This window comes from Ambystoma mexicanum, chromosome 10 (genome assembly GCF_040938575.1).
Source record: "Ambystoma mexicanum isolate Mex_15411 chromosome 10, UKY_AmexF1_1, whole genome shotgun sequence".
Taxonomy (NCBI): domain Eukaryota; kingdom Metazoa; phylum Chordata; class Amphibia; order Caudata; family Ambystomatidae; genus Ambystoma; species Ambystoma mexicanum.
The window spans coordinates 1,372,787,363-1,372,806,934 of record NC_090932.1 but is presented as its reverse complement, the minus strand read 5'-3'; the positions used below and the strand labels follow the sequence as shown (position 1 = coordinate 1,372,806,934).

Genomic DNA, 19,572 nt, shown 5'->3' with positions numbered 1-19,572 from the left:
GGGGTGGTTTGTATACATACACAATCCTAGTTCTCTGCGTCGATTTCTTTCTGCGTTAGAGGACCCCGCGCAGTTCCGATCTGCATAGCTTCATCCCCTACTTCCTTCTCAGTACCGGAAGGAGTAGGCATCATAGAAGGTGGTAGTGTTCTATTCCTGTGCCTTTCCTGTCGTCTCTCAGACATTCAGGACTCTAACTGTAAGGTCAAGGTCACCAGTTCCTGGATTGTAGCGGGCCTTGCTACTCTGGCGAGCTCATCCTTAAGGTCTTCGTGAAGGTCTCTTCTAAACATTGTCTTTTGTGCCGAGTCAGGCCATCCAGCCTCTACAGCCAGACTGGTGAAAGTGGCTGCATACGACTGTACGTTCTGTGTGCCTTGCCTGATATCCACCAATGCTTTGCAGGCTGTATATTTCACTTCAGGTCTTTCAAAACGCTCTTTAAGGTTCCGGACAAAGAGTTCATAGTCATTCACAGCAGGGTCAGCCTGAACAATTAGAGGGATAGCCCAGGCCAAGGCGTTACCCCCAAGATTCAAAACCAAAAAAACAACCTTTGCCTTATCGGTCTCATAAGTCTTGGGGCGAAACGTGAAAAACACGAGACAGGCTTCCAAGAATTCTTTCAGCTTCTGTGGTTCTCCACTATATTTGCTGTATGTAAATGGTAGAGGGGGAAGCTCTCCCCTGTTCTTTTCATGATTGCCACCTGTTGCTTGAGTATGTTATTTTTGACCTGCAATACCTGCACGTCAGTGGTTATTCCTTGTAGGGCTGCTACTAGCTCCTGATACTGCTCAAGAGATGCCATGGGTAGTCTTAGGCGTTGCAAACTGTTATGACTCAAATCCCCTTCTTGTATCCCCTCCTCACCTGGATCTGAAGAAGGGTCGTCAGAGGGATCCTCCCGGGCCTCCTTCTTCCCTTTCTCAGCAGGCTTCTTTTGCTTCCCTTTCTGGTTGTGAAGATATGGACAGACTCCCTCGGATGCCACCTTGCCTTAGTGAATACAACACTGAAGGCAAAGGGGGCGCTCCGGGGAGCCAACCTCCATATAATCAAGGGGAAAAAAGCCTTGTGGGCAAAAAAACCCTGTAGGCGCTTCGAGTCCTGGTTTGCTGATGCAAGTATGAGTAGAACCGTTGAGCGGGAAGCTGAACGTTGTCTGATGAGATATTACACTGGCGTAGTTCATACGAGGAGGGAGTAGGTCTGCAGCGATAGCAATGTGGGTGAAATGCAGGAGGCAGTAGCAAGTAACACGTAAGAGGGAGGAAAAGAGAGGAACCAAGCATAAGCAGGATACGGAGTAATAGGGGGAGTATCTGGTAGGTAAGCGGGGAAACACACGAGCGAGCGTTCCAGCCGAGAGCAAAGTTGCAACGCTCAGAACCTTCTGCAGAGGAAGTTTTCAAACGGTGGCGGCCATCTTGGAAATAAACTAGACCGCCGACACTGACGTAACTATCAACGTTTACGGCACTGTCAATGGCAGCGCCACCTCGTCCCTAGGTGGCATGGACGAATCCTGACAGAGGTGGGGAGCATCGCTGTCTGGTCCGGTGGCCGAACCAAGCCCAGCTGGAGAAAGGTGAGGTAGTCACACGACCTCCAGGAGTAGGTGGACCTCACGGTCCTCTAACGGTGCAAACACTGCTGGGAGCCCGAGTTTGTGGAGCTGTCGCAAAGCAGCCAAAGGCCCAGGCAAGCAGGAGCGAGACCTGTACCAACCCCTAGCAGCTCCAGTGCCGATGAAGGCCCCAGAAGATAACCGGGGGCCTGGGTGGAACGGCGGGGTGGAAAGACAAGGAGAGGATCTCTGCTTTGGGCCAAGGGCAGTAGTTGTCCTAAGACCACTGAGCTGAGAGGGAGTGAAGAGTGCATCAGAGGAGGTTTTCCTCATTGCAGTGGCCGGCATAAAACCAATGACCCAAGAGGGAGTAAACAGTGCATCAGAGGAAGTTTTCCCCATCGCAATGGCAGTCATAAGGCTGCTGATCCAAGAGAACGCAAAGAGTGCATTAGAGGAGTACTTCCTCATCAGAGGAATACTTCCTCATCACAGTGGCAGTCCTAAGACCACTGAACCAAGAGAGACTGAAGACTGCATCAGAGAAGAGTTGTTCACTGCAGTGGAAGTCATAAGACCACTCAACTAGACTTCAGTAAAACCTACATTAGAGGGGAGATTGCCCAATTTAGTGACAATAATAGGTCTCCTGATCTGGACCAAGTTATGTTTTGTGTTATGAAGACACCTGAGATGAAGGCGGGTCTGGTCTGAAGGACACACTCTTGACACCAAGGTAGAAGGGCAGCATGCGCCTGGAACGAGAATACCGTTAAAAGAACTGTGTCAGGAACTTTGTTGGCTGAAAGACGCCATCGGAGCAGACCAGGAGAAGGGAGGAATTCTCCTGGCCCGACCTTGAGAAAGTACTGGCAAACTGAGACTGAACTAGGAGAAGGGTGGTATTCTCCTGGCTCACGAAGTAGTCTCAGTACTGGACGAACTTCTAGAGCCTTTTCGTTTTTGTATTAGGGGGACATTCTCATCCTCCTAGTTATTCTTTTTTCGCTTAAATTTTTTAGTAGTGACAGGGCTAGAGTAGGAGATTCGATGGAGGACGGTGAGATTACTTTGGACATTCTGACGATGTGCACCCATGTATCCTTTTCATTGTAGAGATTCTCCTTTAGAGATAGGGAACGGTGGGTCTTTTCTTTATTGTTAAAAAGAACATTCATATAAATGGCACCTGCCTCTGTCTCCTACTTCTGATGCTGTGTCACACCACCTAATCCAGGAATCTTGGTGTGAAGCAAGAATGTTATGTTTCGGGAAGGTTGATTCTTGTGTAAGTGAAACAAATACTTAAAGAATGACTTAAGTTGCTGTGATCATTTTGATGTGACAGCAAATGCTCAACAGAATTGCCACATTGCCCAACCCATGTAAGACACTTTAATCTGCTTACATTGTAGCATATTACTCCTTTCCGACACAGTAGTTGGGTGTATTTTGGGTTAACTACATTATATTAAACCAAATTATTCTATTTTCATGCTCTAAATTACAAATGTCTCGGATTATTTAAAAACAAAGCAAATATTCTTTGTGCACTATGAGACACATGTGATAAAGTGGACGTTCGATTAATTTTACCCAGATGGCTTAATTGACATGGCACAGACCGCAGCTTTGAGCAGAGGGGAACAGCCTGGTCTCTCTTATTCCAAACATGGTTTGTGACAGTGGCAAGGGAATGCAGGACACATAGGCTGCCTTATGCGCTTATTCATCAGTTCATGCTACTAGAGCAATTACTTAGGACACCAAGACACCTCCTACTCTGATGCTGCTCAAACGGTTAGGAGATCAGGCTAAAAGTGTGAGCTGAATATTGAAAACATTTTGTGAGGTTTAAACTTGAGTAGAAACAACATCTGAAGAAATACATTTCTAAAACATATGATCCAACATGTTCTGACAAATAATATTTGCTTGATATTAAAATGATCACTTGCGCACACAACACATGAATTCGAAAATCAAAAAATTGTGTAACTACTGAGTATTGTCCCAGATTGCATTACAAATTCCCAAATGCAAGTGTGGGTCAAGGGTTTTTATTGTAAATAAAAACTCACTCACTTCATGTACTCTCTCCTTTCACTTTCCTACATGTTCCTGTTGCTAATTGCCACTCTATTCTTGCCCTTCTCCTTCCTTCCCATCCTCCATTTCCCATAGCTCTCAACCATTTGTGTCACAAAGGCGGGTGAAAACACCCGATTTTAATTTTGGCGGGTGAGAGGCCCATTGAAACGAATGGGCGTGCTGGAGGCTTGGCGGGTGAGTCAGCTGTTTACAAGGCGGGTGACACCCGCCAAAAGCGGGTGAGTTGAGAGCTATGATTTCCTGTCTCCAGACGCTCCACTTATGTCAATCCCTCCATGTTCACACTCTGATTAATTTATAAAACCCGCAGCATAATACTCAATCGTATCTAGGCTCCATTGACAGATAAATAAGGCAGGTTTGGATACAGGTTTCATGAAAAAATGTCCTAAGAAAGTGTGGTCAAAATCCATCTAACTTATTTGAACAGATCGGTTTTTACCGCTTTCCGAAACTGGAGGAGCTTGACCAATTTATTTATCTCCCATGAAGGAACGTTCCATAATTTGGGTCCGTACACAGAGAATCTATGATCTCCTCTGTATACACAGGAAGATGAAGGACTAGACAAAAGGAATTTGTCCCTCGATCGAAGTGTCTGTTTTGATTGATAGAAATTCAACTTCTCTGTCAGATATGCAAGTGCCAAGTTGTTCAAGCTTGTGAATATCATGCACAGGATCTTGAATTTGATCCTGTTCTACACTGCTTCCCAAAGCAGGGAGCGCCACAGCCTTTAAATAGATGCAGACTTCAATGCTGGCATTCTGCACCTTCTGAAGTTGCTGAATGTGTTTGGTCGGAATACAGTTACAAGGCTATTGCAATAATCCAGCTGTGAATTTACCAGAGCTCCCACCACTGCGGTGTGATCTTTCTCAGGAACAAAAGGAAGTGCATGCTGTAACAGGCGCAGACAATAAAAAACAACCTGCACTTTGGCTTCAATTTTGCCTTCACAGCTGAGATCTGCCATATGCAACCAAGATTTTTTATCCTAGATGCATACTTCAATTTGGTGCCCAAAAATAATGCAGATGGGGGACATCTATCCCCACTAAGTGTTTTTGTCCAAATATGGCAACCTCCATCTTACTCTGATTAAATTGGAGCCAGTTAGTGGATATCCAACTTCTAATTTCATCAAGAAAAAGACTAACCCTCATAACTGACTCCTTAACATTATCCAATCTAATGAACACCTGAGTGTCACCCTCAAATGATTGGAAATAAACCACATGTCTCCGCAGTATGTTCATTAAATAATGTAAGTAAAGATTTAAATATTAGACAGAGAGAAGACCCCTGTGGGACTCCGCAATGTGGAAGGGAATCTGATAAATAACCTCCCAACCTCACCCGGTGCCGACGGTCTGATAGAAAAGAGGTAAACCACTTGATTGCACTTGCTGAGTCTTGTCCTTTTTCCCTCAGACTTTTGATAAGGATACAATGATCTACCGTATCAAACTTTGCCGACAAGTCCAGCGTTATAAGTAGTGAAAGTTCCCCCTGGTCTGCAACTCGCAGAAGTTCATCCAAAATTGCTGCAAGTGTTGTTTCCGTCTACATAATCCTGCAATTGACTTGTCACAATTTAAGATTTTACCAGGCCATGGTAGCCCTGCAACCGGGGGGTCATTTTGCAAAGTATCAGGGTCCAAATTAGTTTTTTTTCTGCAAAGCTGAGATTATCGAATTTTTTCCCAGATCCAACGGAACTGACCTTTGAACCAATGACTTATTGCCAAAACTGCTCATAAATATCTTCTGACATTTTGCAGTGCATGCGGGTAGGTGGAAAAGTATGTCATTTGTCAGTTTAAGGGCTCTTAGCAAAGCAAGAATGGTCTCTTCTGAAACTGGTTTAAAATAAGAGCATAGTACTGGGGGTGGAATTCTCTGCCATCAGAAATCTTTGACCAGGATTGGTCAGGTCTGGCTCTGGTTACTTATTTAGGGAGACACGTTCCTGAATTTGTTCGATTTTTATTAAAATAAGAGTTGGCTTGACCAGGTGAAGAGTTCTTGGCTGAAGAAAAAATTATTGGTTGGCCAAAATTAGAGATTATCGGAAATAGTTCTCCATAATTAATTTTTGCGGTATCAATCTTTTTAGTTGAAAAGTCGGTTTTAGCAGTGAATTGTTATTTTATATTCTTTTAAAGCCATTTTGACCTTAACAGCTCACATCTGTTTGGTGGTTCTATAGTCTTTCTTAAGGTCAGTCAAACTTGATGTAAACCATTGCTTCAAAAATATGTTAAATATTTTTGGCCTAACGGGGCAGCCCGGAAAAAATATTGTCTATAATGGCTGCACCTTGCCCAAAAAACTCACCACAGCTAAGCAAGATATAAATAGAGGCTAAAGCTCTCCTTAACTCTTGTCATGATATTTTTTCTAAGTCTTTGGGTTTTCAGTAACATGCCCTTGTCCCTAGAAATTGGCTCTTTGTATTTATTCTGAATAACAGAGAATAGTCTCACAAAATGGTCCGACCATGATACTGGACTTGTGTGGGTCACTGAAATGCCCTTGCCTATAGCTAGCAGCCCGTCTAAGCAGTGACCATGTAAATGGGAAGGTGACAGCACCAAGGGAGTTAGGTCATGATTCTCCAGGATTTCCTATAGTCCTTTAGAGTCCACCCCCTTAGATCATCCAGCCTGATGTTGAAGCCTCCTAAGCACAGAAAATGATTGTACTTGTTCCCTATAGTCCTCAAATAATTGTCTAACTTTTCCAGAAAGGATTTAGCAGGACCCAGTGGCCTATAGCCAAACAAAATGTTTAATGAGCTACGAGGTGAAATCCATAGGACTAGATCACCAGTCTGTGTGTAGTTCTCCCAATTTAAGGATTCGAAATGGGAGATTTTCATGCAAGATCTATAGATCACTGCAATCCCTCCTCCTCTCTGTATTAAATATCCTTCTGGGCGTAAACAATGATGCAGAGCATGGGAGGTGTCCTTAAACCATGTCTCTGTGATAAAGAAAATGGGTCTCATTACGAGTATGGAGGTAGCCATGGTGCTATTAGCGCCATGGCTGCCTCCATACCGCAATCCGGGCCCGGGTCCTCGAATGAGGAATTACCGGGCCATCGCAACCTTGGCGGACCCGGTAATTCCCCGTCTGAGGAACGCGGACCCGGTCCATCCCCATTCCCATTCGAGCCCCCATAGGGCTCAATGGGAATGGCAATGGGGATGGAGCTAACGGGCCCGTTAATAGCTCCCAGGTCCCCTCGCGGGACCTGGTAAGGACGCCTGGTTTTTGCATGCGCCCATTGCGGGTCCCGCGAGGAGACCTCGTAATAGGGCGGAACGGGTTTACCGGCACCTTTAGTGGTGCCGGTAAACCCGTTCCGCCAACCTTATAGTGAGGGCCAATGTCTAACTCCTATTTCTTAATTAGATTGTGTAATTCAATGCTGTGTGCTACTGTCATGATCTCTGCTTCCAAAAGGTCAGGGTTTTCCCAACTCCCTTGGAAGCAGATCCATAACCCAGGTTCCGAGTGCCAACCAGTCCCAATTGGGACCTTTTGGACCCAGTCCTGGCGCCAGTGGCACCAGGCTCATAAATATGCCCAGTCCCAGCGCTGGAAGCGCCGGGCTCATAATGCTTGGGTGGACTTACCTGCAGCAGACCATGCTGCTTACTTGCCTGCCAGTTGAGCCTCTGATCCTCTTCTGTTTGGAACTACTTTTCCTGTTGGGTGGGGCAGGAGCCACTCCCTAGATTCAGAACACTGGAACTCTTCTGGAAAGCAGGAACTCTTTTCTTACCTAGGCGTGGCTGTGGAAGGAGACACCTAAGCACTACAGGAGGCTATTTAAACCACACCCGATGGATGAATCTTGCTTTGCGTTATTCTGCATCCTCTGCAGCAGAACGCTCATCGTGTCTTCTGCATCTGATCCTGGGCCTAAGGAAAAAGGCTTACCATCCTGAATCCAGTCTTCAGCAACACCTATAAAGACAAGAAAGAACAGGTTAGCATTACGGTCTTCAGTGACAGCTCTTCACTTACCTGGTCCATCGGCTGTCACCAACGCCTCGCGCTGCATTCCGGCATCTGAAAGACAAAGGCTTACCTACTCTTCGTGCGCTCCGGAGGTCTTCACACTGCATTCCGGCATCTGAAAGACAAAAGCTTACCAACTCTTCGCACGCTCCGGAGGCCTTCGGCGCTGCATCCCGCATCTGAAAGACAAAACAAGGTGCGTTTAAAGACATTGGGGAACTTTAATACTCACGTGCCATTACTCCTTTCCACATCTAACCCAGTGGGTATTCCGGCACCCTGCAGCCGCTCCGAACTTGTACCTGCAAAATAAAAAGACAGTTGGAGCGCATCGTGAAGCAGGCAACAAGCGCTTACTTACGTGCTTCCAGGCGCTTCTATTCATCACACGGGCTCCATCTTCAACTCACTTCAGCCCGTCATCCGCCATCGCCGGAACCCTGCAAAACAAGAAACATCATTACTAAAGACTTTAAAGACATTAGAATTACTCGAAACTTACCGTTCGTGCAGTAAACGACGGACAGCAGTCCTCTGAAGTCAAGAGGCCTGCTCCCCTTATCCAGAGAAGAAACTGGTTACAGCACCCTGCCCCGAGGCAGATGGAGAGCACGGCGTTCACTTACCTAAGACATCTTACCCTTCGAGTCAGACATACAGTGCACAGAGGTCCAGCCCAAAGAGCCAGCCGTGTGTTACACATCACCTTTGAAGATACGGTATACGCCCAGTCAAGACCGGCGCCTCTACGGGAATCAGGTGAGCGTTACAGAACGCAAAACCTACCACAAAACTCCCGTCCAGGCGCTATGGAAACCTCGGATACCGACCAGCTAGCCCAGTTACTTGGGGAACTAAGGGCAGAAGTGCATGCAGCCCGTCAGGAAACGAACACTCTAAGAAGGGAACTGATTATTTCCAAGGAGCGAACAGATGATCTCGCTAGACAATTGCTACAGTCACAAGCCGGACAGACCCCGTTACCCGCATCTGGGGGAAATCTTCCTTCTACATCCTCTATGAATCCAGTGCAGATCAACCTACCTGGGAATGTACCTCTGGCTCCGCCCGAACGATTTTCTGGTGAAGCAAAGAGGTTTGCAGTATTTATCAATCAGTGCCGGTTGCATTTCTTATGCCGGCCAGCAGCCTTTCCAACTGATCAAGCTAAAGTAGCTTTCGTGCTTTGTACCTTAGCGGCAATGCGGCAGACTGGTCGATCCCTCTAGTAAATCAAGATGATCCGGTCCTCCATGATTTTCAAGCTTTTCAGCTCAGTATGGAAAAACTGTTCGCAAGACATTCACAGGGGCAGGCCTTGGACAATGAGCTTCTTTCGTTGCGACAAGGTAATCAAGACCTTTTGGCTTATATTGCGTCTTTCAACAGACTGATAGTGGAAACTCAATGGCCTGAGGACAAAAGGATTACGCTGTTTTATAGAGGTCTACGTGGAGAGCTCAAAGATGTGTTAGCCCAAGTAGTGAATCCCCCACAAGATTGTTCGGACTATATAGACTTAGTCGTTCAAATAGATCACAGACTGCAGAACAGGAAGGCCGATCGTTCCAAGTTTGATGCTCGAGTATTTTCCAAACCGCCAACTCCTTCCAAAGGAGTAGACTCCGGGGAACCCATGCAAATAGGGGGTCTGAAAGGTCCTCTAACACGAAAGGAGCGGGAAAGGAGAAAACAGTTGCAATTATGCCTCTATTGCGGAAACTCAGGGCACTTTCTTCGAGACTGTCCGGTGAAACCTGCCAAGAAGGCAGTAGGAGCTGCAGTTACCAAAGTTACAAACTCTGAGCAGGGAAACGACCTCGCCCGACAAGAATAGAGGTCCTCTTGCCGAGCGTGAAAACCAGTTCCGTGACCTCGCATTTCGTGATACCTATGGTCCTCATTAGCCCTGATAATCCGGATCGATTACATGCAATTGAAGCTTACGTCGACAGCGGTGCCATCGGCAATTATGTGGATCATGAAATGGTTTTGAGGATGAATCTAACTCTTTGTCCCAAGGCTGTAAAGGACGTCATTACTACGGTGGATGGTACGGAGATAGCCTCCGGGCCAGTAACGCATACCACTCAAGAGGTGACGCTAGTAAGTCAAGATGGACACCATGAGAAGATCGTGTTCGATGTGATCAAGGCCCCTCAGTTTCAGATTATTCTAGGAATACCTTGGTTAGAGAAACACAATCCTCTGATCGATTGGCGAGCAAGAACGGTCCAGTTTCCAGAATGTGTCTCTGCTTGTCACCCTCCACCTGGTGTTGCACTGGCAGCAATTTCTTCAGAGACTCCCCAGTTACCTCCCGAATACCTAGAATACCAAGATGTTTTCCGGAAGGATCAGGCTAACTCTCTACCTCCTCATAGGTTTTATGACTGCCAGATAGACCTGATACCTGGATCTACTCCTCCTTGTAGTAGAATTTATGCCCTCACCGAGCCTGAGAACCTTCACCTTCGACAATACCTGGATCAATACCTGGCAAATGGGTTTATTTGTCCTTCCAAGTCCCCTGCTTCTTCAGCTTTGTTCTTCGTTCCAAAAAAGGAAGGAGACCTTAGAACTTGTATAGATTATCGCTCCCTGAACCAGATCACCGTTAAGAATAGATATCAGTTACCTTTGATCCCTGAACTCCTGGACCAAGTCAGAAAAGCATGCATATATACAAAGCTGGATCTTAGAGGAGCTTACCACTTGGTACGAGTAAAAGAGGGCGATGAATGTAAGACGGCCTTCCGCACCAAGTATGGGCTATTTGAATATCAGGTCATGCCCTTCGGACTTTGCAATGCCCCGGCCGCCTTTCAATATTTTATGAACGATGTCCTCAGAGAGCTCATAGATGTGTGTGTTGTTGTTTACATTGACGACATCCTCGTTTATTCTTCATCGGAAACACGTGAAAATGGTCCTCGAAAGATTGCGTCAACACAAACTTTTCGCTAAGTTGGAAAAATGTGTTTTCAACGTGACTGAAGTTGAATTCTTGGGATTCATATTATCACCTGGCAGAGTGCATATGGATTCAAAGAAGGTCGATGCAGTTCTCAAATGGCCATCACCATCCTCCGTAAAAGGTGTGCAAAGCATGTTAGGCTTCTCTAACTTTTACCGCAGGTTTATCCCCGAATTCTCTCGAATAGTCCAGCCCATCACTGCCTTGTTAAATAAAAACAAACGTTTTGAATGGTCTACCGAGGCGGAACAAGCTTTCCAGGATTTGAAGACTAAATTTATCTCTGCACCAATCTTAAAACACCCTCGCCCCGAACTCCCCTACATCGTGGAAACTGATGCTTCAAGCCTTGCCATGGGGGCAGTTCTATCACAAAAGGACCCGGTAACCAATCAGTTGCATCCCTTGGCATTTTGGTCCCGCAAATTCTCGCCTCCTGAAATCAATTACACGATTACTGACAAGGAACTTCTGGCTATCAAGTCTGCCTTTAAGGCTTGGCGGCATTATCTGCTGGGGGCCCGACACACCGTTACTGTGATTACGGATCACCGAAACCTGCAATATTTGAAAACCGCAAAAGCCCAATCCTCTAGACAACTCCGTTGGGCATTATTCTTTGCCGAGTTTGACTTCATAATTACCTATCGACCTGGTACAAAGAACGGTAAAGCTGATGCCCTTTCTCGGATGGGAGTGGAAGAACACTTGATCAACCCTAAACCTGTACCAATCATTCCCGAACAAAGAATTCTGGGTGTAATCGCCACAGAATCCATAGAGGAAGTTAAGGATAAAGCCAGGCAACTTGTAACTCCAGCAGACATACAGAATTGGCATCTGCAGGGAAAGGACTTTGCAGTAAAGGACAACTTATTGTATTTCCAAGAACGATTATACCTACCCAGCACAGATTTACAGAAAAAAGTAATCTCTTGTTATCACGATTCTTTAATGGAAGGACATCCCGGTATGGCCAAGACCTCAGAAAAGATCAAGCGCTACTTCTGGTGGCCGTCTTGGAAAAAAGATATCAGAGACTTTATAATGTCCTGTGGAGTATGCGCCCAAAACAAGAGTCAAAAGGAAAGACCAGCAGGCCTCTTACGCCCTATTGACATCCCACCTCGCCCTTGGCATACGCTTTCTATGGACTTCATCACCGATCTACCTCCATGCTCCGGATACAATACGATTCTACTAATCGTGGACTTATTCTCCAAGATGGCGCATTTCATTCCGCTCAAAGGCTTGCCAACAGCAGCAACTCTGGCCCGAGAATTTCTCGAAAACATCGTCCGACTGCACGGTTTTCCTTCGGTTCTAATTTCGGATCGAGGTAGTCAATTTATTTCTCATTTTTGGCAAAGTTGCTGTCGGTCGGCTCAAATTGATGTGAGACTATCGACCAGTCACCACCCTCAGACCGACGGACAAACCGAGAGGACCGATCAAACTCTGGAACAGTATTTACGCTGCATGCTGCAACAAACTGAAAAAACTTGGAAAGACATCCTTTGGATAGCCGAATATGCCTACAATAACTCTGTCCATTCGGGAACTGGGAAAACCCCGTTTTTTCTTTTGTACGGCAGTCACCCTCGAACCTCGGAGTTGGATCCCCTCCAAGATCTTGAAACACCAGCAGTAGACTACCTGCATTCTACAATCACCCAAGCCTTTAAGGAAGCTGTTTCTCACCTTCAAAGGGCTAAAGAACAATACAAGAAAGGAGCAGATCAACATCGGAAGGAAGCCCCTCAATATCAAGTAGGGGATCAAGTCTGGTTATCCACCAAATATCTACCTCTAAAAGGGCCACGCACATTCAACCCAAGATACCTTGGTCCCTATTCCATCACTACCATAGTAAACCCAGTAGCGGTCAAGTTGGACTTGCCCCCGCACATGAAGATACATCCGGTCTTCCACGTCTCTCTATTAAAACCTGTGCAACCTCAAACCCGACTAACTAAATCTCCAAAACCTATCCTAGTTGATGGAGAACTCGAGTTTGAAGTCAAAAGCATTCTGGACTCCAAGATCTCCAAATCTAAACTATTTTACCTAATTGACTGGAAAGGCTACGGCCCCCAAGAGAGATCCTGGGAACCTGCTGAATATGTCCACGCTCCTCGCCTAATCAAAAGATTTCACCGAACATTTCCTGACAAGCCAAAACCCCCGGAGAAGCCCGGTTTGGGAGGGGCCTTGAGGGGGGGTACTGTCATGATCTCTGCTTCCAAAAGGTCAGGGTTTTCCCAACTCCCTTGGAAGCAGATCCATAACCCAGGTTCCGAGTGCCAACCAGTCCCAATTGGGACCTTTTGGACCCAGTCCTGGCGCCAGTGGCACCAGGCTCATAAATATGCCCAGTCCCAGCGCTGGAAGCGCCGGGCTCATAATGTTTGGGTGGCCTTACCTGCAGCAGACCATGCTGCTTACTTGCCTGCCAGTTGAGCCTCTGATCCTCTTCTGTTTGGAACTACTTTTCCTGTTGGGTGGGGCAGGAGCCACTCCCTAGATTCAGAACACTGGAACTCTTCTGGAAAGCAGGAACTCTTTTCTTACCTAGGCGTGGCTGTGGAAGGAGACACCTAAGCACTACAGGAGGCTATTTAAACCACACCCGATGGATGAATCTTGCTTTGCGTTATTCTGCATCCTCTGCAGCAGAACGCTCATCGTGTCTTCTGCATCTGATCCTGGGCCTAAGGAAAAAGGCTTACCATCCTGAATCCAGTCTTCAGCAACACCTATAAAGACAAGAAAGAACAGGTTAGCATTACGGTCTTCAGTGACAGCTCTTCACTTACCTGGTCCATCGGCTGTCACCAACGCCTCGCGCTGCATTCCGGCATCTGAAAGACAAAGGCTTACCTACTCTTCGTGCGCTCCGGAGGTCTTCACACTGCATTCCGGCATCTGAAAGACAAAAGCTTACCAACTCTTCGCACGCTCCGGAGGCCTTCGGCGCTGCATCCCGCATCTGAAAGACAAAACAAGTGCGTTTAAAGACATTGGGGAACTTTATTACTCACGTGCCATTACTCCTTTCCACATCTAACCCAGTGGGTATTCCGGCACCCTGCAGCCGCTCCGAACTTTTACCTGCAAAATAAAAAGACAGTTAGAGCGCATTGTGAAGCAGGCAACAAGCGCTTACTTACGTGCTTCCAGGCGCTTCTATTTATCACACGGGCTCCATCTTCAACTCACTTCAGCCCGTCATCCGCCATCGCCGGAACCCTGCAAAACAAGAAACATTACTAAAGACTTTAAAGACATTAGAATTACTCGAAACTTACCGTTCGTGCAGTAAACGACGGACAGCAGTCCTCTGAAGTCAAGAGGCCTGCTCCCCTTATCCAGTGAAGAAACTGGTTACAGCACCCTGCCCCGAGGCAGATGGAGAGCACGGCGTTCACTTACCTAAGACATCTTACCCTTCGAGTCAGACATACAGTGCACAGAGGTCCAGCCCAAAGAGCCAGCCGTGTGTTACACATCACCTTTGAAGATACGGTATACGCCCAGTCAAGACTGGCGCCTCTACGGGAATCAGGTGAGCGTTACAGCTACTGCTGATCTGGTTTTAAGCATTGCAGCTTTTAACAAAGGACCAGCTGAACCCTTTGTTTTCTGTATTGGAGTCATGGTTTAATTCAATCCCTGAATTTCGGATTTTGTCAAGTGCTCAGAGCGGCGGGGATCTGTGATTATCTCTAAGATCCTGCAAAACATTAGCATTATACATAACAGCCATCATAATATAAAATTGCCAACTTGTAAATATAGGCATAAAATATTGCATACTAACCGAGTGATGCCAGTATTCCCTTAGATCTAGGCACAACTGACAGGATCTCCCGCTGATCGCCTGCGCTGACGCGAGTCAGTTAAGACCTTTGTTGCCAAAAAAAATGGCATCACCCCTATGCGTTCTGCTAGGTACTCTGGGAAATGAAGTCTCCCAATGGAAGCAGTGTCCTGCAAAATTCTTTCACTATATGCACTACTTTTCCACTCCAATTCCAAGATGAAACTGGAGTGATTATGAACAAATAATCAATTCCTACGTAGCAGGCAAAGGTTCTAAACGGAAACCAGCAACCTTTTGTTAAAAACCTTGAGGTTGTAAGCAAAAAAAATAAAATAATCAATTCCAGACTAGCACATAATAAAGTAGCTAATTCTAACACTAAAATGTTTTAAAATTCACAAACTATTACATTTTCATAACATCCATTTTTAAACGCACAGCATAGATTCTCTGCTTGCCTTACTTCTGTCCTCTGATCTCCACTTGCCTCACTCCTCTACTCCCCTCTATTTTCTGCACTTCCCCCCTCTCCTCCCTCTTTCCCTCCTATCTCCTCTTTCCTCTCACACTCATACTCTCGCTCACCACTCTTACTCTCTGCCTTATTCCTCTCAAATCAACCTGCAAAATACATACTCTTGTCTTATTCTCACTATCTCATACGCCTCTCTGTCACTGCCAACACTTCACTTGTAGCAATCTCTGACACAAACTTTACCTCACAAATCTCTATCAAGGGGTTCAGAAGGTGCGGTTATGCTGGAATTGCCTGTTACGCTCACCTGGCTCCCACAGAGGCGTCGATCGGAACTGGATAGCTGCGGTCTCAACCAATGTGACGTGTAGGGCCGAGATGACGGACTGGAATGGCCCACCTAGCTTCGTTTGCTTGGCCTGTAGGAATATTCTTCTGCAAATGGAGAAAGGGAATTAACCACCCGTGGAGTTGAGCGTAAATACCCCCACCCCCGCTGTTCTCCCCACAGATCACCTTTGATGTCCCCTCTTATAGTCTCACCTGATGGTTTGAAAAGATGAGCTCTCCATCCTGCATTGAGCGCAAGGGCGCGTTGATAACCAGTTGCTTCACTGGCTCGAAGGAATTGGTGAGTTCCAGAACAATATTAACTCCGAGATTCCCGGCAAGACGCCGTAAGTATAAAGTTCGTAAGAGTTCAAATGCCTGACTTTCACTCTTGTCCGATGCCTTGCAGGTTGCAGCTTGACCCTAATGAAGAGTTCCTCGTGGCAACCGGTAGTATTCTGGTAAGGATTTGTATTTTCCAACACAATTCGATAAAATAATGTCAATATGTAACCTGTTGCTTTCTCCCTTATTCAGGCGCTGAGAGAAAGTATGAAGTCTTGGGGAATAATACCTCCGGCGGTAAAATCAGGTAAGTCTATTGTGGTGAGGAGGGTTCCCCTTGTTAGTCCCTTTGTTTCACCTTGCTGTCCTTTTGTTTCCCCTTAGGGGCCGGGGTTCGGCGAAGATGCAGTAGAAGCTGCGCCGACCCGTGAAGAGGAATAGTACCCCCGGTGGTAAGTCTATGGGGGGGTAACTAATATTCCTCTGTGTATTCCCTTGGCTCACCTTGCTGTTCCTGTCTTCTCCATAGGCGCCGGAGTGCGGCGGGACCATTCAGGAGGATGCGGTGGAATGTGAAGATGCTGCGAAGGCCGGTGAGTTTAGCGTGGTGCTGCAGCAGGCGAGGCGACGCGCATAAAATAACTTCTTTCTTCCAGCTCGAAGGCGCGATGGATCGGGAATTCAGGTAAGGATTAAAGGTATTGCTCTTGTTCTAACCTTTTCTCCTTCTTTCTCCCTTTTTCTAGGAGCTCCAAACTCGAGGCGGGCGTGGCAGAAGGCTGGATGCAGACTTGTAGGCACGGTGAGCGTTACGCTGCTGGATGCAGAATAACGCGAAGCGTGTGCTGCTCTTCGGGCGTGGTTTAAATAGCCTCCAAAGTAGTCCCAGTTTAGTATTCCTCCCCAGCCCCGCCCGAGTAAAGAAAATAGTCCCTAAGTAAAGTAGTACCTTCCAAGCCTCTTTTGGCTTGGAGCTCTTGCAGCATGGTCTGCATCAGGTAAGTTTGCAGCATGGTCTGCATCAGGTAAGTTTTAATCTATGAGCCTGGCGCCTATGGCCTATGGCGCCAGGACTGACTCTCCATATGAGCCTGGCGCCATAGGCGCCAGGACTGGACCCAAATACCCCCTAGCAAGGGTTGTTGGGCTTGCTTAGGATAACCTGATGCCTGCTTCTGGGGTTGCTGGACGTGGTCTGGGTCCCCGGGGGTAGGCATCATGACATTGCCTGCCTCTGATCTTGTGTGCATGTTACCTCCGTTAGTGACCTCTGTATCGGGGTCTGAACAATCCCACTTTTGGCCTTACAAATGTACAGACTCCAAAGTATGGTGTAGGTCTTTTTATTGATAACAAATGGGGTTGGGGTCTGGACACACTAGTAGGTGTACCTCTCTCGCCTTCCTGTGGGCTGTCGCCTCCAGTGTGTAGGCGTCCCCTTACCACAGGGTGGTAACTAGCGATAGGTAGCCCTTACTATTTAATAACTAGCTAATTTGAGAGGCTACAGGCCATAGTTATAACTATATGCCTCCCTCTGGGGTTTTTAAGTGCTTCCCTACCGTAACACTCCCCAGGCCAGAGTCTGGGATGATGTTTTCTTTGTATTGTGCCTTAACATATACCCAGCTCCTTTCTCTTGCTTGCTCCTGTTCCTTTCTATGATGTTCCTGTTCCTATTCTACACTCTGCTCTATAATTGCCTTTCTCCCTACCTCCATTTATTCTTCCTTTTCCTGTCTTCACCCGCTCCTTTTGTTTGCCCCAGGGCCATCTTAAAGAGTTGTGGGGCCCAGGGTACAGATAACTTTGCGGCACCCCTGAACCTCAGAAATGAAGAGATCCAAATCTGGTAGCCTTCTTCCCCCCCTCCCTCCAACCTCCCATCCGTCCCCCTCAATGTGATCTGGATCCCAAACCATAGCTTGATAGTCTGCTCCGCAGCAATAAAAATATCCCTCGGTCTCCATTCCACTCCCGTTTCCCTCTTCAGACTTGCTGGAATCAGAATAATAAACAAGTGGCATTTTAAGGGCAACATTAGCAGTCCATGATGAGGGTCCATGACACATTTCTAAAAAAGAAATAGCAGCCATGAGGAGGGTATAGTCTTTAATGCAGGACACAGATCACTAGCTGTTTTGAAGAATGTCGGGGTGATTTCCCGGGGGCCGGCAGAGCCATCCGCGGACCTCCGGGGCTCGGGGCTGGGGAGGCCCCAACTCCTCCCGCATCTCAAAAGGAGTATGAGGCACACACAAGAGGAAAGTAATTACTGCTGTTTATTATTTTAACGGCAGGGATAGTTCTCAGCTCGTATGCATCTGGAGAGACTCTCCGCGTTAGTGGGCTCGCAGGCCCTTTTTACCGTAGTATGATGCGCTACTTGCGTCAGTATAGTAACATATAGCAGAGAGGATTATTGGATAAGGACAGGTCAGGTCGTACACTTGGGTTGTCCCCAACGGTTGCTACACTGACATTGTTACAAGGGGAAATTTAGTGATTGGAGAGCCAAAATGGCGTCAGTGGTGAGCCTCTCATATTCTGATTGGTTCCCTCGCGAGCCCCCAAGCCTGGGACCATCGCCGTTCCCAGCTCGTGATGTACCTGGTGCTGGCAACAATGTGCAACCATGTGTTAATGACGGCCAATGGACAGGACTGATTAGTGGCTGATGTGCATGTCTTTCCCATCGCTGTAGGTGTCCATCTTGTCGGTTCGGTGTTCCAACCTGCGTCCCAGACGTGGGACTCTGGTGACTTTCTGTCTCGTAAGCTTGGCATCTTGTCAGTTTGGCTCGGTCACGTGTGGAGAGACAGTGCATTTCGGCTCTGAGGAACGCTTGGTGATGGGAGGTGTAACCTTGGTGCTGGGAGCGCGGCATGTGGGTTGTGACATCGCGGCCTTGGCTGTGGGCTCTCGTTGGGGCTCGTTCTGCATGGTCAGCGCTTTGCATTTTCGTCTGAGAGGATTTTTGTCTGAGCGGCTCCTGCCTGGGGACTCTTGCTTTTTGCGGCCTACTTTGGGCCCAGCTTCTGGGTGGCGGTACACAATCCATAATATGTGGTCGTGAGGGGCGACAGAGTGTCACAAGCAACAGTAAATACATAGGGTGGCGTCTTCATAGGGATAGGTAGCGAGAAAGCATCTGCACGCATGTATACACAACCTCTTCAGGCGTCTTGCGTTTCTGCGGTGATGTAGAAGGCCTATGTGAAAAATAACAACTATGCGTGTCTGTGGGTGTACCAGTCCGCTGCGTCATAGCACTGAGTATGTTCTTCGTGTGGGTTGGTGTGTAAGTGACCAGTGTGCATGGTGGCACATGTGTTCTCGTCTGTTGGCTATGTCGTCATGGCATCTCTAACGATGATGATGATGATGTTTGTGGCTATTGTCTAATCGAGTTGGTCCATGAGGCTGACGTCGGCTTGACCAGGCCGTGGTAGTGGGCAGGCTCCCCGAGCGTGTTGGCCGTGGACACATGGGGTCTGGTCGTCTGGTGGTGACATGAATGGGTCAAACTCCTCTCGCAGGGGGTGTGTGGGCCTTGATGTCCTGGGCCATGGTTTGGATGAGAATGGGGGAGGGTATTTTACCATTTTCCCACTTCAGTCCCCCCTCTGGTCGACTTGTCAACCACAAAACTATCCACTCTCTTGTCTCTGCATACTCTCCATACCTTAGTTATTCCTGCTAGGTGTCCATACTGGTTAACATGATCTTCAAATGACAAATACATGTATACACATCCACCGCCAGACTTGCAATAAACCCACTTCCCAACGTAATTCTTCGGGCTCCTGGGGTTTTCTACCTTCACTGATGGTGGCTATAAGTCTGCCTCTAGTATCTGCTGGCGTAACCGTTCTCTTTCCTTTATGATGATATCTGTATGTTTGTCGTCTTCAGCTGGCATTAGGGCGTCCATGCCGATCATTTCTATAATTTCATCAGTAGTAC

At 47.1% G+C, this 19,572-nt stretch overlaps 1 protein-coding gene across 3 annotated transcripts in view; it reads left to right on the top strand.

The window, feature by feature from the left end:
* The window catches only part of KIAA1671 (KIAA1671 ortholog), a 1,398,419-nt gene that overhangs the window by 543,388 nt on the left and 835,459 nt on the right, over positions 1-19,572 (top strand). The gene's annotated exons all lie outside the window — the stretch shown is intronic.